The following is an 18,085-nucleotide window of genomic DNA, read 5'->3' as shown; positions in this document are numbered from 1 at the left end:
ACAAAAGCTCAGGAAGGGTCTGCTTTCCATTGTCATCTCCAGAATGTTCCAGGCGTTGGGGCCTGATAAGGGAAAATCTGTAAGACGGGGTTGTTGTTTCGGCAGCAAACTGACCTTGAACTCCCCCTTGCCGCCCTGACTACAACCAGATCAGGCCCCAGAGTCCAGGCAGGAGACGCGTGCTCAGCTGGGTGAGGGCCGGAGATGCCTCAGAGTCCCTTTCCCTTCCCTGGGACAGGGTCAGGCCTGGGTCTTGCCGACCAGCTGGAGCATGGGTGAGCCTTCTTTGTGTGCCTGGGGGAGCCAGCAGTCCCCACCACACAGGCCGGTAGGGAGAAGATTCGGGGCTTGCGGCTGTGGCTGCCGCTGGCCGGGCCTGGAGCTGTTGGCAGCTCTGGTTCCAGACCCCGTGGTCAGCCTGAGCTCTTCCCCCACCAGAGCTGCCCGCTGTCCCCTTGGCCGTCAGAGCCTGCCGCAGGCCGTTGCTGTTCTCCCCTCTCTGCTCCCCCCACCTGCACCTGCGCCTGAGGTATGAGTGCCCCTCTCAGGGGGGTTCGCATCCCTACCTGAACACAGTCTTTGGCCAGTCAGCTCTTTTCCACTATAGACCCCACAGGTCAGGGTCAAGGGTCTCCTCCACATTCTATCCAGTGGGCAGAGAGCATCCTCCAAGTCACTGTGGATCTGGATGAGAGTCCCAGCTTTGCCAGGTACTATTCAGTCTTGACAACTTCTTTAACCTTTCCTCAACAATAAAATAACCAAAATGTTGGGGCGCCTGGGTGGCTCAGTCGTTAAGCGTCTGCCTTCGGCTCAGGTCATGATCCCAGGGTCCTGGGATCGAGCCCCGCATCGGGCACCCTGCTCGGCGGGAAGCCTGCTTCTCCCTCTCCCTCTCCCCCTGCTTGTGTTCCCTCTCTCGCTGTGTCTCTCTCTGTCAAATAAATAAAAAATAAAATCTTTAAAAAAAAAAATAACCAAAATGTTTATTTCATAGATTTATTATCTATTATTGACTATCCCACCCCCCACCTCAGAAGGGGTCATAACCTTGGGCAGCGCAGCCCCCTCCCTCCCTTAGCTGAGGCGGTTCTGCAGGCCCAGAACTGTGAGCTTCCAATGAGCACCTCCAGCCTGATGGGGGCTCTGGGCCCTGGGCCCCCGCGCCCACTACTACAACCTCCCACCTCTCTTCTCCTACCCCAGGCCTAATGCCAGTTTCCAAGAGGGAGTTGGATTCCCTTATAGCAGAGAGGCCGACTGGGAATGAGGAGCCTGCCATTCCTATTTGGGCCCAATTCTTACTTAGAGAGCCCCCTCCTTACCTCTCCTTTTTTTTTAAAGGGTAGGGAGGGCAGAAGGAGAGAGAGAGAATCTCAAGCAGACTCCACGCTGAGCATAGAGCCCAATGCAGTCCTCATTCCTTTTATTCTTTCTTGTGCCTCTGTAAGCTCATCCCTTCCTGTGGCAGGCTGTGCGTCATTTTGGGAGGTGAGGAAAATGGACCACCATAGCCCTGGCACCCCCCAGACGGCCTGGAATGCTCTGGTCCAGGCCCGGTGACAAAGCCGCTAATTACAGGATCGGAAGTGGGTTCGGTGTGCAGGCAGCAGGCCCTGAGCCCCTGGACGCTGTCCTTGGAGGGGGCTTTAGTCTCAGGCCTGGCTTTCTCAAGAGGTTGAAGAACAGTAGTGGAGGTGCCCGGAAAGGAGACGGCAGATGGGGTGCACTGGGGTGCTTCCCGTGAGCACCTTGTGTTGGTGAGCCGTGTCCTGCTGGTGAAGCCAGGGGCCCTCCTGGCCCACTCCCCTCCCCACCCCTGCTCCTGACTCTCAGGAAGTCTCTGAGTCTGGTTGGCCAATTCCTCCACCATCAGCCTCCCTCCCTGGGAGTGAGATGTGCCCAGAATCACCCTTTAATTCAGCAGGGCTGACTGTACCCACTCCGTGTCTGTCTGGCCCTCCGAAGACATGAATCATCCTTCCTTCCCCCAGCCCAGCGTCATTTCTGGGTACTTCGGAAGCCTGGCTGTCCTGCCTTTCCTTTCGACTCATTGTCCCGAACTGCTCGTCTAGACCATTTCGCCCAATTTAATTCCTGCTTTTTTCTCTCCTCACCCCCTTTTTCACTAACCCTTTTTGGTGGGAGGGAGGGAGGCCCTCCAAGGAAACTGAACTTGCCACATCAGTGCCCTCTGCGGCCGGGGAGCTCGTGGGAGGTTCAGAACCGGTGTTCCACTAAGGCCCCAGACCAGCTCCTTGTGCACCCGTGGATGCTGGCTCTGAGGCTCCCAGGTGACTTGGAAGTGGGAGCACTCGAAGCTTGGAGTTGGCCTCAGCCTCCCATTTGCTTGAGCTGCAGTCACGGAGGAAAAGGAGCCTGAATTCTGGCAAGACCCCTCTCGCCACAGGGTCAGCATCACCTGAGAACTGATTAGAAATGCACTTCCCGAAACTGTTCCAAAAAATAGAAATGGAAGGAAAACTTCCAAACTCATTTTATGAGGCCAGCATTACCTTGATCCCAAAATCAGACAAAGACCCCATTAAAAAGGAGAATTACAGACCAATATCCCTGATGAACATGGATGCAAAAATTCTCACCAAAATACTAGCCAATAGGATCCAACAGTACATTAAAAGGATTATTCACCACGACCAAGTCGGATTTATCCCTGGGCTGCAAGGTTGGTTCAACATCCGCAAATCAATCAGCGTGATACAATACATTAACAAAAGAAAAAACAAGAATCACATGATCCTCTCAATAGATGCAGAAAAAGCATTTGACAAAGTACAGCATCCTTTCTTGATCAAAACTCTTCAGAGTATAGGGATAGAGGGTACATACCTCAATATCATAAAAGCCATCTATGAAAAACCTACAGCGAATATCATTCTCAATGGGGAAAAACTGAGAGCTTTCCCCCTAAGGTCAGGAACGCGGCAGGGATGTCCACTATCACCACTGCTATTCAACATAGTATTGGAAGTCCTAGCCACAGCAATCAGACAACAAAAAGAAATCAAAGGCATCCAAATTGGCAAAGAAGAAGTCAAACTCTCACTCTTTGCAGATGATATGATACTTTATGTGGAAAATCCCAAAGACTCCACCCCAAAACTGCTAGAACTCATACAGGAATTCAGTCAAGTGGCAGGATATAAAATCAATGCACAGAAGTCAGTGGCATTCCTATACACCAACAACAAGTCAGAAGAAAGAGAAATTAAGGAGTCGATCCCATTTACAATTGCACCCAAAACCATAAGATACCTAGGAATAAATCTAACCAAAGAGGCAAAGGATCTGTACTCAGAAAACTATAAAATACTCATGAAAGAAATTGAGGAAGACACAAAGAAATGGAAAAACGTTCCATGCTCATGGATTGGAAGAACAAATATTGTGAAGATGTCAATCCTACCTAGAGCAATCTACACATTCAATGCAATCCCCATCAAAATACCATCCACTTTCTTCAAAGAAATGGAACAAATAATCCTAAAATTTGTATGGAACCAGAAAAGACCCCGCATAGCCAGAGGAATGTTGAAAAAGAAAAGCAAAGCCGGCGGCATCACAATTCCAGACTTCCAGCTCTACTACAAAGCTGTCATCATCAAGACAGTATGGTACTGGCACAAAAACAGACACATAGATCAATGGAACGGAATAGAGAGCCCAGAAATGGACCCTCAACTCTATGGTCAACTAATCTTCGACAAAGCAGGAAAGAATGTCCAATGGAAAAAAGACAGTCTCTTCAACAAATGGTGTTGGGAAAATTGGACAGCCACATGCAGAAGAATGAAACTGGACCATTTCCTTACACCACACACAAAAATAGACTCCAAATGGTTGAAAGACCTCAATGTGAGACAGGAGTCCATCAAAATCCTAAAGGAAAACACAGGCAGCAACCTCTTCGACCTCAGCCGCAGCAACTTCTTCCTAGAAACATCGCCAAAGGCAAGGGAAGCAAGGGCAAAAATGAACTATTGGGACTTCATCAAGATAAAAAGCTTTTGCAAAGCAAAGGAAACAGTCAACAAAACCAAAAGACAACTGACAGAATGGGAGAAGATATTTGCAAATGACATATCAGATAAAGGGCTAGTATCCAAAATCTATAAAGAACTCATCAAACTCAACACCAAAAGAACAAAGAATCCAATCAAGAAATGGGTAGAAGACATGAACAGACATTTCTCCAAAGAAGACATCCAAATGGCCAACAGACACATGAAAAAGTGTTCAATATCGCTCGGCATCAGGGAAATCCAAATCAAAACCTCAATGAGATACCACCTCACACCAGTCAGAATGGCTAAAATTAACAAGTCAGGAAATGACAGATGTTGGCGGGGATGCGGAGAAAGGGGAACCCTCCTACACTGTTGGTGGGAATGCAAGCTGGTGCAGCCACTCTGGAAAACAGTATGGAGGTTCCTCAAAAAGTTGAAAATAGAGCTACCATATGATCCAGCAATTGCACTACTGGGTATTTACCCCAAAGATACAAAAGTAGGGACCCGAAAGGCTACGTGCACCCCGATGTTTATAGCAGCAATGTCCACAATAGCCAAACTGTGGAAAGAGCCAAGATGTCCATCAACAGATGAATGGATAAAGAAGATGTGGTATATATATGCAATGGAATATTATGCAGCCATCAAAAGGAATAAGATCTTGCCATTTGCAACGACGTGGATGGAACTGGAGGGTATTATGCTGAGCGAAATAAGTCAAACAGAGAAAGACATGTATCATATGACCTCACTGATATGAGGAATTCTTAATCTCAGGAAACAAACTGAGGGTTGCTGGAGTGGGGGGTGGGGTGGGAGGGATGGGGTGACTGGGTGATGGACACTGGGGAGGGTATGTGTTCTGGTAAGCGCTGTGAATTGTGCAGGACTGTTGAATCTCAGATCTGTACCTCGGAAACAAATAATGCAATATATGTTAAGAAAGAAAAAAAGAAGAAGAAGAAGAATGTAGCAGGAGGGGAAGAATGAAGGGGGGGAAATCGGAGGGGGAGAAGAACCATGAGAGACGATGGACTCTGAAAAACAAACTGGGGGTTCTAGAGGGGAGGGGGTTGGGAGGATGGGTTAGCCTGGTGATGGGTATTGAGGAGGGCACGTTCTGCATGGAGCACTGGGTGTTATGCACAAACAATGAATCATGGAACACTATATCTAAAACTAATGATGTAATGTATGGGGATTAACATAACAATAAAAAATTAAATAAAAAAAAAAAAAAAAAAAAAAGAAATGCACTTCCCTTCTCGGGCCCCACCTCGGACCTGCTGAAACAGAACTCTGGCAGGAGCCCCCTCTCCCCACTGTAATTTAATGGGCCCTCCAGGTCATTCTTACTTCCACGAAAGAAGAGCAGGCAGGAATTCCTCCAGCCCACTCTTTCTCCTTCATTCCACCTCAGGTGAGCATGAGAGGCCACCAGCATCACTGTCAGGGAGTCTTACAGAGCAAAGGTGGTTGTGGCCTCCCCTCAGAGTGTCCTGGTACGGGTGGTGAGGAGGGAGTCCAGAAGGATTCCAGAGGAAGGTTCTGGAATGAAGCCCATTATTCCTAGGGACCTCAAGACCTGGGCTGTTCCACAGACCCCAAGGCAAAGGGGTCATGATTCTCCCATGATTCTACATGATATGCAATACCATCCACCCCAGAGTCGACCTCCTACAACGGCTTCATATCCCAGGGAAAAAAACCCAAGGCCCTGGGGGGAAAAAAAATAAAGAACCAAAGTTAGTCCCTTGCCCAAGGGGTCTCAGCAAATAACTGGCAGAACCAGACTTATGCAGAAGGGAATGGATCTGAAAGAAGTCCCAGCCTCTGGGGTTACAGGGATTTGTCGATCTATTTAGTCATTTGACAAACAGCACCTTCAGACTGCCACGCACCGCCACTTGCTGACCTACACCGAGCCTGTGTGGCAGAGTGACCATTCCCATTGTTCTGATGAAAGGAATACGCTTCCAAAGGTGCCCTCGCCCTCCCCAGATCTACGGCAAGTAGCCGGGTCAGGATTTGAAGCCCGGTGGCCAGCCGTAAGCCCAGAGTTTGACCCACAGCTTATTTCTCCCATGAAATAATTCTAATGGCCAATGCCACCTGCTCTTCTTACCCTTGAGAAAGCCCATGAATGGTGATCTGTCCCCAGTGCCCCCTCCCCCCCCAGCCCAGGGACATAAGCCAGCTCTGCTCCCAGCGCCAGGCCCGGCCCGAGAATGTGCAACGAGAGCAGAGGAGAATCAACCAGAGGGAGGGCTTTGGCTGTGCCCTTACACTTGGCTAGACCCAAGCCTGCCTAGGACCTCCACCCCACTCCCTGAGCCTGGAGTGCCTCCCCACCCCCAGTTCCGAGGCTTCAGGCAGGGCCCTGCCGTTAGTTCCAGACACCACGTCTCCTCTATTTATGGGGTTTTTTCTTTGCTTCTGTGGTTCTCCCTGGATGAATGCCCCCTTTCCCTGGATTTACAGCATCCTCCTGCGGTGGGGTTGATGTCCCTTTAATGAGAGTTACAGCTGCCTTCAACTGTGACTGCCACATTCCAATTTCTCGCCTGGCCTCCAGGAGCCCAGCAGGACTTCTCTGGCGGGGAGGGGTGGCCTCACTCTCAGGCCTGGGATTGGGGTGGAGGCTGGGGGGTGGGGGGGACTGATGTCTCCTCCTTGTGTCTGTAGCCTGCCAACCCCAGCTCCGAGCTAGGGCTCCGGGCTCCTTGGTGAACCCTGAGCCCCAGGGAATGGTCAGAATCGGGACCACAGGGAGGGATGGGGCCTGGTGCAGGTTTTATCCCAACGCAGGAGGTTTGGGAAAAGAGCTCTCTCGGCTCTCCAGACCCCTTCTCCCCACATCCACCCCCGTGAGAACCAAAGTTCTGAACTGGAGAACTGGAGGGCAGAAGAAGGTGGAGGCCTTCACAGAAAGCCTGTTGTTCGTTAGTTGAATCCAGATGTGGAGGAGGGGCTTGGGGGGGTAGGAGAAGGGAGGGGGTGCTGGAGGCAGGCCTGAGGGAGGAGGGGCAGGAGGAGGGGAACTGGGAAAGCAGAACTCCTAGTAGAGATGCCCGGGATGCCCTGGAATTATTTCTGGCTTTCAGTGCCTCTGATTGGGGTCTACAAGCGTCACCCCAAACTGGCCTCCATTGTCCCTAATTAATAAATATGGGACAATGTTGCCAGTGGCTCAGGAACCTACAGAAAACTCCTACGGCTTGTATGGCCATACAAGAGGCTTGTTAAGTACCTCTTACTGTGCAGCTGAGACCTCCGGGCTCTGTGGACTTTTCCCCTTGCCCTGCACCTCGGCCACCAGCCGGACTGCAGAGGTGAATGCCCGGCTCTGGCCAGGAGGCAAGCCCTTGGCCGAGTGGCCTGTGTCTGATGCCCCAGCCAGCTTAATCCACCCCCATGCTCTCCTGGGAGGTGGGAGTCACCTCTCCAGTAGGGAAGCCAGTGCTGTCCCAGAGGGCACAGGGTGCTGATTCTCCTATAGGCTCTTGACCCTGAGGAGGGGAAGGGCCAGTCCCTCCCCTATGCCCCCCCCCCCCCCCCGCTGTGGCATCGCCCTTTGCAGGAACAGAAAGTCCACAATCAGGTCCAAAGTCACAGCTGAGAGAGGGATCCAAGGGCTGCAGCAGTATGCACATCTCCCTCTGCCAGCCCCTCTGTGGGACCCAACAGAGAGTGAACACCTGGCCCTGGGCGAGAGGCCGTGACTAGGGCGGGGGGGGGCGGGGGGTGGTGAGTGCAGAAGGCCCCGGAGAGCAGAAGCAGAAGCTCAGACTTAGGAGTCAGACGGCCCGGGGTTTAGCCCTAGTCGGCCACACTAGCTGTGTGTGACCTTGGATAGAACACCTTATCTCACTGTGCCCCTCTGTAAAGTGGCGAAGTCATAGTTCTTATCTCCTGGAGTGCAAGTGGGTATTAAGTGGGGTGCCATATTTAAAGCATCTGGGCTAGTGCCTGCATGTAGAGTGCTCGAAAGATGTTAGCTCTTACTGTTCTAAATCCCATTTCTCATACCGCCGCCGTCGAAGCCAGCCCCAGTCTCCTTATGCTTGCTTGGGAAGAAAGATCCTGAAACCATTCAGTTTCCTCAGGACTCCCCAAACCTCTCATTCCAGGGACCCAAAGGACCGTAGAGGTATTAATTAGCAAAGCCTCAGGACAGGCCCAGGCGGCGAGGGAGCCTTGTTGACGTTAATTGGCACTATCAGATCTTTGCCCAGTGAGGACGGAGCAGTGCAGGCTGAGACAAGGTCTCTGCCGTTGGGATTCGCAATCTGCCCGAGACTGCACCCCTGTGCCACGGCTGTGGTGGGCGGAGAGGGCAGGCCGCTCCCCCCTCCCTCTCCCTCACAGGGCCCAGCAGGGGAAGAAGGGCAAGGGGAAGGAAGGAAGCAGGAGGGTTGGGACCAGGCTCTCGGGCCGCCCAACACTCTCTGAGGGCAGCCACGGTGCAGGGACCTCACGCACACCAATGCCAAGGGCTATGAAAGATGCCAGGCTCTAGCAATGGCTCTCGACTTGTTTAATGAGCCCAGGAAGCCTGTTTAAAATGCACAGTCCCAGCGATGCGCTCAGCGGCTGAGGTGCAGGGCGTCTGTATTTTTAACAAGCACCCATGAGATTCTAACGAGGCTGGTCTGTAGGACCACACTTTAAAGAACAGCGGTCTGCTGTTTATAGGTCCAATATTAGTGCAAAGCCAAGCACGTAGTAGGTAACAGTAAATGCCGACTGATGGAATGAATGAATGAGCGAGCGAGCCAAATAGAAAGAGACTACAAAGGGTTCTGTAAGGTCTTAGCCAGAAGTCTGACTTCCCCTAGGAATTCCCTCCCTCAGGGAAGAGGTGGGTCCTTCATCTCTGCTTCACTCCCTTCTGTGGTTGGGACCAGACTTTTCCTACGCAAGTTGCAAGTTGCTAAGTTCAAAGAAAAGTTCTAGAACGTGTGCAAGAAACCTCACCGGGTCCTTCTCCTACCTCATATCTATCAGGTCAGGGATCCCTGAGGTTTCTAATTCCAGAAAAATACACACAAAGATTTGCCTCTAATTTCCAGAGTTCTGGATCCTGAAGTTACCCATGGTTAAGGATCCCTCCTGGGGGTGTCCTTTGATCTGTGAGTCATTGCTGACAGCAGGGAGCTGGACAAAGAGGAGGGGAGGGCCAGGAGGAGGGTCTGGGCAGAAACGGGGAGTGGCCAGGGCACTGCCCCAGGAAACCAGGGTTTGGCTTGGGTTTCTTGGCTCCCTTGTCCTTCTCCAGGAGAGCTCAGGGATACTCAGGGGCAGCAGGTTGGAGCTGGGGGTCTGAGGGACAGGAAGGGGACAGGAAGCAGCTGAGGTGACCCAAGAGTGTTACAAGGTGACACTCCACACTTGCTTCGGGACCAGAGGACAGGGAAGGCAGCAAAGGAAGGGGAGAGGAAAAGGTTTTACTGGACTCCATTTGGGGCAGGGACTGGGCTAATAATGTATCGCATCACATTTCCACACTGTGATAAGCCACCGCCGCAGGAATTAACATCCCTGTTTTACACAGGAGGGAGCAGACTCTGCATGAGGGCAGGGCTGTCTCTGGCCCAGTTTCACATAGCCAGTTAGATGGTAGGGCTGAGATTTCAAATGCAGACCCAACAAACACCAAAGCTGGGATCCCCCCTAATCTAGGGCACTGGGACAGACTCAAACTGCAAACCCATTGGCTGCCAGGGGGCAGTTCCTGCTCTCGATCCTCCTCTGATACCACCACAAGCCCTTCCACACATCCCCTTCTGTTATTTGCAGGAAGTGATAGGGAAGTTCCGAATGAGCTGTGAGCACCAGGTCCCTTCCCCTCTGCCCTCACCCTGATGGCCTTGACCCGGTCCCCCCACCCGCATCTTACCCCGGGTCTTGGGTTTACAAGCTGCTCTGGTCTTCCCTGACTGTTCAAGGTCATCGGGGCAACCACAAGTACAGAGAGAGGCCTTCCAGGTCTCCAACTTCCAGGAGGCAGCAAAAAGATTTTTTTTTTTCTTAATTAAGAACCGTATAGTTGACACAGACACCAGGACATTTAGGAGGGACGGGAGGCAGAGCCCGAAGCCCAAGACCTTGGAGTTAGACTTGGGTTCTAGGTCTAGCCCCACTCCTTTCCGGTGTGACCCTGGGCAAGCGTATTCACTTCTCTGAGTTTCAATTTTCTCCCCTATTAAATGAGTAATAATAACTGCCTCCCAGAGGTATTAGAAGAATGAAGTAATGGGGCACCTGGGTGGCTCAGATGGTTAAGCGTCTGCCTTCGGCTCAGGTTATGATCCCAGGGTCCTGGGATCGAGCCCCGCATCGGGCTCCCTGCTCGGCGGGGAGTCTGCCTCTCCTCCTCCCTCTGCTTCTCCCCCTGCTTGTGCTCTCTCTCTCTCTCTCTCTGTATCTCTGTGTCTCGAATGAATAAATAAAAAAAATCTTTTAAAAAAAAAGATTGAAGTAAGAAGATGAACCCAAAGACCCCAGGCTCCCAGCAAGCAACCTGTGCATAGCCACGTAGCTTCTCACTGCTTCATTTTTAATCAGTAGGGCATTGGGGGGGAGGTACTTTGAAATTCCAAATAGGAAACAAATATAATGAGAAATAATTTTTAAAAGCTGGGGTTGATTGGACACTCTTCACATCTGTCAAATGGAAATCATAGTAGTACCTACCTCAGAGGGTTGTTTGGGATTTGATGAGAACTTACGAAAAGCTCATGACATTCTCTAATAGAATATTAGCATATGTAAATGATTCCTATTACTGACCACACTCTCCTGATTTGCACAGGGACACCATATACAGGCGAGAAAAAATGGCCACACCGAGAACAAAGTAGAAAGCTTAAATTCAAGGAGATTTGTGTTGTGCTTTGGAAAGAACTTTCTAATTGCAACTTGTGTGTAATTAAGTCCCCTCTGGATATTATGGGGTCTTTTCCCTTCACGGGCATTAAAAGAGAGATGGAACACTCTGTCTCTGGGGCTGCTAGATAGGGCCCTGGATGGAGGCCAGGCTTAAAGCTTATGTCCAGGAGATCAACCTTTGCAAAAAGCATTGCTATTATTCATACTATATTGATGCATTACAAATCATATTCTGATCTCCTTCTAAATCTTTTCTGCAAGATCATATAGTAGAAAAATAATAACAAATGACTAAAGTGAGCTATCAACTGTTTACTCGATGGCATGCTCTAGAACTATTAGAAATAACATGTGAACCAAGTCAATATGTGGAAATCCACAGATGAAGTAACGTTGAGAAAAACAGAATAGGAAATGGCATGAAGTGCTAACTTTATAAAAGCCACAAAGCTCAGAAGGGCATTTGGAATAAGTATCGATCAGGTTTTATTTTCTCTCAAGTCGCCAGAGGCCATTATAGGCATCTTAAATATATATCTGTAATGGGATGATAGGTGCGTTTAGGGTAGTGGAAATACTCTCTCTAATACTGTAATGGTGGATACATGTCATTATACGTTTGTCGAAACCCATGGAATGTACACCACAAAGCATAAACCATAACGTGAACTACAGACTGGTGATAATGATGTGTCACTGCAGGCTCGTGATTGTCTCAAAGGCACCACTCTGGTGGGAGATGTTGATAATTCGGGGAGCTGTGTGTGTACTGGAGCAAGGGGTATATGGGGGTGTTCTTTTTTTTTTTAAGTGGGCTCCACCCCAAGCATGGAGCCCAGTACAGGGCCTGAACTCACAACCCTGAGATCAAGACCTGAGCTGATGAGGTGGCTGGATGGTTCAGTCAGTTAAAGCATCCAACTCTTGATCTCAGCTCAGGTCTCAATCTCCGGGTTGTGAGTTCAAGCCCCATGTTGGGCTCCATGCTGGGCACATGGAGCTTACTTTAAAAAAAAAAAAAAGACCCAGGCTGAGATCAAGAGTCAGATGTTTAACCGACTGCGCCACCCAGTTGCCCCAAGGAAATGCTCAATTTTCTACACAATTTTGCTGTGAACCTAAAATTGCTCAAAAGAACAAAATCGATGAAAACAATACAAAGCTCTGTTGGGATATGAATTGATAATGCACTAAATGTATATATTATCATATATATGTTATTTTCCCTTCAATAAACCTGGTATCTTGCCATTTGCTCAGAAACATAAACATAAACATAAACATAAATCTTAGAAAAAAGAAGTCATGAAAGTGATGGTGGTTCTGAGTTTCTGGTTTGGGAGAGAGGGCCCCCCTTTTCCATCAGATAAGGAAGAGATGTGATCCCCACTTTTGGCCCCTACTGGGACCTGACCCTCCCTCTCTGGGTAACCCTAGGCCCTTCCTAGGCCATCCTATCAAAGCCCCGATGATACCACCAGCCAGATGGGAGCCTGAGCACATGGAGATGCTACAAGGACCCAGCAGCAACTGTGACAGGCAAAGCCGATGGCTCTGGTCTGAAACAGCCCCCCTCCAGGCTCAACCTGCTCATACCCAACTTCCTGATGAGCAGGCAGGACTTCCCATCCCAAGCCATGACGTGTTCATGAGCTTTGTAAGAGCAGTAAGAAGCTGGGTAAAAATCCAACCGATTTTTTTTTTTTTAGTAATAAATTTTCCTCAGAGTTTTGCATAAAGAAAAGAATATTTAGCCATGAAAAATATAATAAACACAAGGCACACAGCCCTGCCCGGCCCCCTCCTCTTGCTGCAAGCATACTAAGATCTCTGCTGGAGCTGAGGGTACGGTTCCACAGAGCAGGGGCAAGGCCCCTCTTCTTTAAGGTCTCCAAGGGCACTCCCTGGTGATGGAATCATCAGGGCATGAGGAGACAGGATGCCCTCAGGGACACACATAAGTGTCTGCTGTGATCTGTAGTATACTCTCTACTTTTTGTGGTTATCCAGGGGTGGGGAGCATTACCGGCATGTGCAAATGGCCTGAGGTCTTCTGTTTTGATGAGGAGGCCCAGCCTGTTACCTGGAGGTCCCTATTCTCCACGGACCACACACCACTAAGATTTTTTTTTTTTTAAGATTTTTATTTTATTTATTTGACAGAGAGAGAGACAGCAAGAGAGGGAACACAAGCAGGGGGAGTGGGAGAGGAAGAAGCAGACTTCCCACGGAGCAGGGAGCCCGATGCGGGGCTTGATCCCAGGACCCTGAGATCATGACCTGAGCCGAAGGCAGATGCTTAACGACTGAGCCACCCAGGCGCCCCACCACTAAGATTGTTGAGGGCAGGGGCCTGTGCCCCAGATTCTCTTCCCCACGGCAGAGTGCCAGGAACACAGGGCTATAGAAGATCTCATTTTTGAGCATCCTCTGTACCAGTCTCAAGAGCTCGAGGTGGTTACAAAGATGGGCCAGATCCAGTATACCCTGCCCCCGGCAATGAAATGGAAACCCCGTGTGGGGTCACAGAAGGAGGCTAGGCCTGGCTTCAGAATGCTAGACTTCTAATCTGAGCCACTAATAGCTGGCCTCTGTTCTTTTGTATCTTTGGTTCAAGTACAAATGCTGTGAAATCATTACAACAAAAGGCAGAGGATGCAGAGCTACCAAAAAAGTCATCTGAGGGCTCCTCCCCCAACTTCCCAATCTCAGTTCACAGTGCCACCCAACTGCCCAAGCCAAAACCAGGAAGTTGTCCTTGACCCTTCTCCTCCCTCACCCGCAAGTACAAAGAAACATCAAACCCTATTTCCAAATTCTACTTCCAAACCACAGCTGAAGTCCGACACGCTTTTCCGTTCCCGCTGCCACCACCATGGTGCAAGCCACCATTATCGCTCATCTGGACAGCTGCAATCAATCTACTTCCAGAATGCTCTTTTTAAAATGCACATCTGGTCATGTCACCGCCTTACATAATACAGTGACTGTCCACTGCTCTTAGGAAAACAAAGCCCACATCCTAGCACCGCCTGCATTACCTGGCCAAACTCTCCCGGAGTTAACGACTGAGCTGCTCTCCGCCCCTATCACTCCTGGTACTTGGCAAAGTTGCCAGGGGGCCCACCAGACTCAGGCCCTATATATAAGCTGTTCCCTCTGCCCGGAATCTCATCCCTGCTGATCCATCCTGATTCATCGTTTAAGTCAGCCTAGACATTGCTGCCTTCTCAGGCCTCCTGGTCTAGGCTCGAGTCCCCGCTAATTCTTCATGGTACGAGCTACAACAATTGTAATTTAAATATTTGCTTTCACGCTTATTTTGTTAATGCCTGCTCCCCATGTAGCTGTAGGCTCCATCCCAGGGTAAGGAATTGCTGCATCTGCCTTATCCCACTGAGTAACTATAGCATCTAGCCGAGTAGTGCTTGACCTTGGATGGATGGATGGATGGATGGATGGATGGATGGACCAGTGAGCATCCAGGTGGGGGAGCAGGAAAGGCCTCCTGGAAGAACTAGCATGGAGAAGAAGATGGTTATGTTCCTGACCTTCCAGAGTCACAGGCATGGAATCAGAGTAAGACGTACCTTGTCTTGCAGCTCTGATTACTCAAGCTTCCTTTTCCTTTCCTGAAAGTCACTGATTCAGCCCGACTCTATCTAAACTTCCCCTCTGCTGGGTTTTCTGCCTGGGGAGAATGGATGCTCACCCAGCTGTTCTGGCTCTTTCCTTGCCACCCTCTACCCCGGCCTGCTGCCTCTCCAGTCCACTTTCCCACCACACCCTTGGGTTTATGTAACTGAGTAATTGTGTAATGCTGTAAAGCTAATTGGCACCTCTGCTCAGGCCGTGAAGTGACGCGCTTTGCAGCCTCGAGAGGCAAAGGAGAGCAAGCATCCCGTCGCATCCCCAGTTCCTCTTCAGACTCGATGCACAGGTGGCCAGCCCCATCCACAAGGGCCCAGTAACTGAGAGCCATACCGTCACCCAAGCCAAAGGCCAGCCACAACAAGAAATTGAAAGAAAAATCTTTCTACTGCCGCAACGACAAGCTTCGTATCACATTCTCCCCCTCTCTGGATAGAGGTGACTTGTTCAGTTTCCCTTTCAACCCTTCTACAGGACCCTGTCAGCACCTGTCTTCTTGATCACCCAACTGAGGCACTCTAAGACCAAAAAAGCAAAGGGGAGACTCCTCCCACCCGATGTTTGGTGGCCCACTTCCCAGTTTGAGAGGTCCTGAGCGATATAAAACCAGAAGACCTAAAGAGAACACAGAGAAAAAAAGTGTTCTTGAATGAGTGTGTGTGTGTTTAGGGGGTGAGCCAAGAGAGGAGAGGGTCGTGTGCAGGCCACACAGGGATTTAATATTTGATACAATGGGAGCGAAAAAACAGTATTAAGTAATAATAGCCATGGTTTATTGGGCCTTTACTATATGCCAAATGAAATCTTTCATTTAATTGTCAAAACAACCCAGGGAGGTAAGCATTGATGTGCCCATCTTACAGATGAAGAAACAGGCTCACTGAATCATGCAGCTTGGGAGTGGCCAAGCTCCAGGGCTGAGATCCCGATGTCCCTTGCTTTGAACCACTACTCGCAACTGCTCTCCTAGGGCGATAGATCAGAAAGGAAAGGAAATTGGTTTATGGTGGGGCAGAGGGCTTGAGATTAGACATAAAGAATGTCCTGACAATGAGGGCTGTTTGGTCGTAGTCAGGGTAATTAGGTTCGTTAGAGCTCTTCCTCTGGGGCCTTTACAGTTACAAAGAAGGGATGCTTCTATGCCTGTCTGGTTTAAGGGACGCACTTGTGTTCCAAGCACGGGGGCTGGCCTATTTGAACGAACTGACAGCCTGGCTGGAGTACAAGACTACCACACAGGAAACCGTTAGATTACAAGAGGAGATAGTACGGCATGGGTGCCTGAAGGGGGCTGGAGGCAAGCAAAGGCCACTGGCAGGAGTCACAGGCATGGCACATACTGCTGCAGTTACAAGCAAGGGCTCTGTGGTCAGGCAGACCTGTGTTTGAGCCCCTGCTGGCCCCCCTCCTTGAGCGGCCTTGGGTACATGACTTAACCTCTGTAAGCCTCTGTTTCCGGGTCAGTAAAAGAGAGGCTAAGAATAGAACCTACTCTGGAGAGTTGCCATGAAAATTAACTAAGATGATACACGTAAAGAACTTGGACATAATAAGGATACAGTGAACGGGAGGTGTTATCATAATTGTTATTGTGGGAGTCCAGAGGCCAGAGAGAGAAGTACAGGGCAGAGCTGTAGGTCAGTAGCTGAGAAAGTCTTTCTGGGAAACTCCAGTTTTGTCCTGGATCTTGAAGAGTGGGTTGGGTAAAATCAAAAGGAAGGACTGGGGACAGAGACGGGGGGCTCACACGGTAGAGCGAGACTTCAGATTCTGTATCTTAAAGGAAAAATCTAATTTGGTCTGTGGTTACACTAAAGGAAGAAGCTGACTTGGGCAAAGGGGTGAGAGAGGAAATGAGGTCTTCTTTGTTTCCAAACCCAGAATTTGCATAGAGGTAAAGACAGCCCCCAGAGACTTAAAAAAGAAGCCAGACACACAGGGCTTTTCTGTTTACTTCCGGGCTCTCCCTGGGGTGAAGGGGAAGGGGCTTGGGAACATGACTTGGGGCAGAGTGGGTGATGGATGGGGGACAGGCCCAGAAACGGGGAAAGTTAGGAAATGTGGGTGAGGCCCTAATGACCTAATGACCATGTGGCCTGACTTATGTGAGAAGACCCAGCTCTAAGGCTACATGGAGATGAGTAGCCTAACAGGCAGGAAGCCAGTTTTGAGACCCTGGGCATCTCTTCTTCAGTCCTGCCAGCTTGGGGTGGAAGGGCCCAGGAGAGCAGTCTTTGTGCTAATCCATTATTCTCTGACCGCCTGCCTTATCTCCCTGATGTGAAGATCAACTCCTTAGGGGCCAAGGTAGTTTTAGATCCTCTCTGCTCAACCCTCTGTCAAGTACCAGCTGTCAGACCCCTTAGATCAAGCATCACCTGGGCTTTTGTTAAACATACAAATTCTCAGCTCTTTTCTCTAGGGAGTCTGTTTGGCTAGATTTAGGGACCCAGGTGTTTGTTTTTTTAACAAGCACCCAGATGATTCTTTTGATAAGGCAAATTTGGAAGACACTGAGTTACAAAGTCTCTTGAATCCCTTTCAGTCCTATCAATGTAGGCAGCAGAGTTCAGTAGGAAGAGCCGTGGGTGGGCAGTAAGGAGACAGGTTTTAGGCCCAACCCTGCAGTTCACAGGATGGGGGCCTGCTATGGGTGCCCTTACAGTACCTGGCTGTCTGGGTACCTGTTGTCATCTTTGATACTAATAAGAACATTGTGCTGGGGTTAACCTGGAAGGGAAGGAGGCTGCAGAGCAGAGGAGACTATTCACCATCTATGATCAAGATCTCAGAAGGAACAGGGGACCGAGACTAAACAGCAGTGAAATGGACATCAGGGAACAATAGGTTCTGAGGCTCTCCCTGGGGCTCTCTCTTCCATGGAATTGGCAGGACGTCGTAGGCCTCAGCAACTCCCACTATACACAGGGGAACACTTAGGCCCAAAGAATTTTTAAAATGTTCCCAAAGCACACAGCTACTCAGAGGAAGCAGGAATCCAGATCCCCCTGCCCTCACCCAGGTTACCGTTGGGGTGCACGGCAAGGCAGTCATATATTCTTGGGACTTGTGGGAAAACCCCTGTGGGTCAAGCGCCAGTGTCCTGAGTCCCTAGTCATTCTCCTGAATTTCCCTGGATTTGCTGGGAGGGAGGATGGGGGTTTGGGGAGGTGGGCAGGACTGAGGACAGGCCATGAAATCGGCGAGTGAGTGAGGGAGATGGGACTGAAAAGAAAAGCAGCCCTGGGGTTCACAAAATGTGGGCAAGTCGAGGGCCCCTTTCAGAGAGGTGGCCTGACTTATCAAACTATCTGACCCGAGGGACAGCAAAGCGGGAGGAGAACCTCAGCTCATCTCTCCAGACCCAGGGCAATCAAAAGACTAAAGGAGAGGTGAGGTCTGAATTTGCAGAAACTTTTTAGAAATTCGCTGTCAGAGAAACTAAAACACGAAACAAAACCCCTAAAACAACAAGCCCGATTATTTCGTCCACGTGGCACAAGAACAAGCCA

General features: G+C 49.9%; 1 long non-coding RNA gene across 2 annotated transcripts in view; it reads right to left on the bottom strand.

Annotated features, from left to right (window-relative positions):
* Positions 1-18,085, bottom strand: part of LOC118547717 (uncharacterized) — a 43,399-nt gene that overhangs the window by 20,617 nt on the left and 4,697 nt on the right. The window lies entirely within an intron of this gene.

This window comes from Halichoerus grypus, chromosome 11, assembly GCF_964656455.1.
Source record: "Halichoerus grypus chromosome 11, mHalGry1.hap1.1, whole genome shotgun sequence".
Classification (NCBI taxonomy): Eukaryota; Metazoa; Chordata; class Mammalia; order Carnivora; family Phocidae; genus Halichoerus; species Halichoerus grypus.
Note: the sequence above shows the minus strand (reverse complement) of the source record. Positions and strands in the feature narration are given on the sequence as shown.